The 5480-nt window shown below is 46.6% G+C and overlaps 1 long non-coding RNA gene across 1 annotated transcript; it reads right to left on the minus strand.

Annotated features, from left to right (window-relative positions):
- Positions 1 to 657: 657 nt before the first annotated feature.
- LOC140700388 (uncharacterized) lies at positions 658 to 2486 on the minus strand. The gene is made up of 2 exons (XR_012078784.1): positions 2143 to 2486; positions 658 to 851 (listed from the first exon to the last, which is right to left on the minus strand). It is a non-coding gene; the product is annotated as an uncharacterized lncRNA (long non-coding RNA).
- Between the last annotated feature and the right edge of the window lie 2994 nt (positions 2487 to 5480).

Raw genomic sequence — 5480 nt, forward strand, 5'->3', positions numbered from 1 at the left:
GATGACTGAGTTTGCTGTTCAGGTTACCCACACTGCTAAATTTCTTGGGAATAGCCCTGAATTCATTAGAGAACATCTTGGTGGCCAACTGCACATGTCATAACATCCGACAGTACAAAGATCAACCTCCAAAGTGACCGCACGGCTATGCAGTTTCACTGAGGTTCTCTCAAGGAGACCACCCGAGGTTGTTCTGTCACACAGAATCCAGAGCTCACTGTCTCCCATCTCAAATCCCTTGACTTCTCCAGACGCACTTCCTTCCCCCTCTTACCCGGAAACCTGGTCTTTGTGACTTAAACGAAACAACCCCCCAGAAGCAAGTCTAAAAATATCAGACAGACAAACAAACGCTGATGGTTTGGTCAAAACAATAACTATACTTCAATTAAAAAAAAAACAATAACCACTGAGGGCTCTCGGGCACGCCTGGGAGCCTTGATGCATCCTACCAAAGGCTGACCCGACCCTATGAAGTAAGCAGGGCAGGAACTACGAGACAAAAGGCTAGTTTGCTGCAGATCCAAGCCTGGAATCCTTATCTCCTGACCCCGGGCACAGTGTTGTTTGTATTACACCACAGAATGCTGAGGGCACTTCTGGCCCTGAAATAGTACATTCTTGGAAATGTAGAAATAAACACAACACAATAGCACAAACAAGGAACAGTGTGTGTAATGTTCTTCAGTTTTTGAGAATTTCCAAACTCAGCTTTCCCACCCCTGTTTTACAGGGCATGTGGATTGAATTGGGAGTCACTGCATGGGGCAGTCCTTGTGCCAGCGATGGTCACGGTTCCAAATGCATGGGGTCCCTTTTGGAGATTTACATGCCTGTCTTCTAGGCCACATCTAAGAAAAACAAAACAGAAGGAATTAGCACTTGAGTGCTAACTGAGTGTTCAGAATGGACCAGGCACTCTGCTCGGCACTGACACTCCCCTCCTAACAGCCTTTCAAAGCAGGCGCTGTTCCCATTTTATTTAGAGCACCAAGACACCAGGAATCTAACGTACTAGTTGACGTCCACACAGCTCGTAAGTGGTAAAGCTAGATTTCGAATCCAGATATATTTGACACAAAAGCCCCAGAACAACCTCTCCACTGCACTACCCAGTAGGCTAAAACCTGACACGTTCAACTTCCCTTTAGGCACGAGCATTGTTCCCTCTCTGCTGGGGAGGTGAGGGTGCAAGGGCAGGTCTGCCCATCGCTGAGCACGAGCTGACAGCCATACTTAGGAAGGTCCACTCAGAATCAAATATCTCAGCTCGAAACTTTTCCTGTTTCGGGTTCTAGAAAAGGAACAGCTGACCTTCGGCTCATCTCTTATGATAAGACGAGGACTGATGGTTCCAGATGAGAGATGGGGATAGGATCAACTGACACATGGTGGTGGTAAAGACAGCCCAGGAGACATGGGTTTGAGAGGATTTGTTTAAGAAGCCAAAATGGCAGGTGTCACTGATGGAGATGTGAACGGAAGGAGAGAGGAGTCAAAGATACCCTAGCAAGGGAAATTGGTGAGTGGGGCTCTGAAGGGAGGAGAGGAGTCTGTGAAGGCAGAGGTGTGAGTGCAGGAGGCCTTGGGAGGCCCGTGTTCCATCACGTGGGAAGGTGACCAGCATCCTCAAGGAGCAGAAAGGCTGCAACGGCTGGCGTGAGAAAGAACGAGGGAAATGAAGAGAGACGTCCTGAGAGACTTAAAGAATCGGATCACATGGGGTCTGCTAGACCTTGACAAGGAGTTTGGAGTTTCCTCCAAGGGTAGCACAAAGAAGACTTTTAAAAGGGGGCTATTATGATCTGACACATGTTTAAAAGGGGCTGGTCAGGCTGCGAGTTAACGCTCTCACTCCTGCTATTGGAGTACCAGTAAGGGTATTCTGAGCATTTTTCTACCAAAATACCATTATGCTTGTTTTCTTCCTAGATCTTACCATGATTTATAATTATATATATTTTTAATTTATTGTATGTATTTCACACTAGATTTGAAGGTGCACAAAGACCAACTGGGTCTGTCGGCTGCAAGTTCATGCCCTAGTCCGGGGTTTGCTGTGCTTAACAGACACGGCTTAAACATTTAGTAAATAAATGCTACTCTCAAAGCTCCCTGGGATAAGAAAGGAATCAACATCACCTGTGTCCCCTGCAATCACTTCCACATTATTGTTTGAGGCCATCATTCAATAATCTCTCTTCTTGTTAAGTCCATACGATTTCTGGCTTTTCCAATTTTCCATTTTCTACGGAATTTGCCTCTCCCATCATAACTGTAACATCTCCTTAACAGTCCCGCCCTCCTCCAAGGTCGACGCTGATGATCCTCCAGCACTCTTACTCCCCGGTTCCTTAAACCCAGGTACTCAGACTGCTGTCATCTGCGATGACGTTATACATGTTTCCACAAGCTGAGCCTCCTCTCGGCACTCCCCGCCTCCAGGCCCCTTTGTCCATCCCTCACGTCTTACTCCCTCCTCCTGAGCCCAGGCTTCCTCACCATCACCTTCAAGCCCTCAGCCCCTCCTGGTTCTGTTCCTCCAGCCCGGCACCGCCTCCAGCGCCCCACCCCTCTGTGCCCCACCCCTCTGCACCCCGCCCCCCGAGCCCCGCCCCCTGAGCCCCACCCCCTGCGCCCGCCCCCTCTGTGCCCCGCCCCCTGCACCCGCCCCCTCTGAGACCCGCCCTCTGCACCCCGCCCCCTGTGCCCCGCCCCACTGCGCCCATGCTGGATGGCGCGGTCAGCCCTGCAGGAGCGGGCTGAGCGCCCTCACTCTCTGGACCAGGCAGCTGTGTCTTTCCCATCCTAGGAAAGCCTGCCGTCGGCCCTCTCTGCTCCACCGCACAGACGGCTGAGCCTGGCTGAGAAGATCACAAGCGTGGCAGGGTCACTGTAAAGGCTCTCTCTCCCTTCCCCTCGGTCACCTGTGCTGGGTCATCTCTCTCGCTCTCCAGGATCTGTTCCAAATCCCTTCTGCTCAAACTTCCACACTGTCTTTAGGCACCTACATCTATTACTTCCTGCTGAAACTGAGGTCACCTAACTTAAATCCTCTCAATGCTCTTCTCCCTACCTACTGGCCTCCGTGTCCTCACGAATCCTTTCTTCCTCTTGTGTTGGAGAAAACGTGGTTCTGCCCTCATTTTCCTTAAGGCTCCATTTTCCTCTCTTGATCTTGGTCCTAACGCCTCTTGCTTCTCCCAAGATAGCGATCTATTAATTATTCCATCCCCCTCTTGAATATTTTATATCTTTCCATATGCTGGTTCCTTTCCCCTGACTTATACATGTAATTATATCCTCCATCTTAATACAAAAAAAGAAAAAAGAAATTATTCTAGGGATTCTGCTCTCCCTCTGAGTCACTGTTCCAGAACTCTCCTTTCTTCTCACTACAAAAAGCAATTTAAACTCCCTGCCTTTATTCCCTCAGCCCAGCTCACTTAAAAACTATCCTGAAATCTTACTTGCAAAGCCAACAAGCTGTTGAAATGCCTCCTCAGAGGCCACTGGTGCCCTGCTCCTGGGGACCAAGTCCATGGTGTTTTTCTCAGGATTCATCCTTCTTGATCTCAGGATAATTTGATATTTACTACCTCTTCCTCCCTAAGATTTGTTCTTCTCTTGAATAAATGACTTTCCTTGAATGACGGTCCCAGCATCTGAGAGGTTCCACTAACACATGGGGGACCCAGATCTTTAGTAGCCAAGACACCACCGACGAAGGCGAGTGCAGCCTGCTGTTGCTTCAACATCAAAACCCTTAGCCCCCCCTCCGGGTGGTATCCTCTGGGCCAAACCTACCCCCTTCCCGACATATATTTCTTTCTAAGTCCAACACTATCACCTCCAAATTAAACATTGCTCCAAAATCAGATTCTGAGACACTCTGCCATCCCCTCCCTGGAAAAAACCCGTATGATGGCATAAGATTTTCAAAACTAATCTTCAGAAGAATGGAAAGTACAGATTTTTTAAACTTCAATCACGCTTTTAGCTGTGAGATTATTTGCTTTTATACTAATTCATACTAGATCATATATTACTTGTTTTTAATTTATACTGCCACAATGTGCCAAAAGATTTGCAGGCAATTACAGCATTTTTTACCAATACTCCCAGTGAAAGGACTAGAGGCTAATGTGGATTATTAACAAACTAATAGTGTAGACTTGAGGAGACATGGAATCTAAAATTTGCCCTTAATAAGGTACCTTTTCCAAGGTGTGATGGTAACGAGTGAGGAATCTGCAGAATGATTTATCCGGTGGTTGCTTTCCTAAAACCTCAGAGAACACAAATGTCAAACTGACAGAGCACATCCTGGCCCCACCAAGATGACACAAGATACAGAAGGGAAATCTCAGGAAAGTGAGTTGAAGCAACACAAACACTTCCGTCACCAGGTTCAAGAGCTGGTAACTAGGAAGGACAGCCGAGTACGCGGAAGCATCTCCACTGAACACACCTCTGATTTAGATCTGCATTTAAACCATGAGATTCTTACTTTGAATTTCACGTGTGGTAAGCTATTTCTCTTCTCATTTAGCATTATGACACATGTTAGCTGACCTTTGTTTCCTGGAGTAAATTAGAGATAAAATTATTTCTTCCCGATTAGCATCAATGAAATGACACCTACTTAGCTCTGCTACCCTGGCAAACCTTCTCTTCGGGGGAAGCACAACACAGTTTTAATGGGTCGACTTGTCGTTCTCTTTTTCTGCCATGTGTATGTACGTGTGTGTGCACGTGTGACACAGAGATTTTGGATTAGTTTTCCAGACAGCAATGTACTGTCTCATCCCTCCCGTGATGCCTCCAGGGATTAGCTGAAGGGGCACAATTGCTAATAAAATGTCACACCTGCAAACTTGGCTTGAAGAGCTGCTGTAAAAACCCCACTGATTGTCATAAGCATTCATTCATAAGGATGCACACCACTGAGCCTATGTGGGGCGGGATGTTTCGCTATGCCAAAAGCGAATTTTCCTGCTGCTGAATTTATGCACTTCCCGCTGCTCCTCCAAAGGCTTGTCTGCATGTTCAGGCAGGGGAGAGAGTTCCCTGTGGGAGAATGTCCCTCTTCTGTTTGTGTCAAAAGGTCTGACCTGGACTTCCGTCCCCATTCAGAGGTAATTTGCAGACTATGTTAGATAATCTTTTAAAAAATCCATCAGAAAAGAATACCAGGATAATTTTTGCTTAAAAAAGAAAAGGGCTATAAAAAGCATATTAGGAAGGGAGCAAAAGGCCTTAAAATGGAAACCAAAACAGGCATTTGGGAAAGATAAATGCAACATCCCCTTCACCCTCAGGAAATGAAATTTTTCTGACAGGGTCGGAGACTCTGCTTGGCAAACCTTCTTAAATTAATTACCTTCTTGACATTTTAAAGGAAGGTTTCAGATTGTAAATTTAACCCAGACAAAGCATTCTTTTTTATCTTGTCAGTATGCAAACTACTTTGCACTGCA

Source organism: Vicugna pacos, chromosome 12 (genome assembly GCF_048564905.1).
Source record: "Vicugna pacos chromosome 12, VicPac4, whole genome shotgun sequence".
Lineage (NCBI taxonomy): Eukaryota > Metazoa > Chordata > Mammalia > Artiodactyla > Camelidae > Vicugna > Vicugna pacos.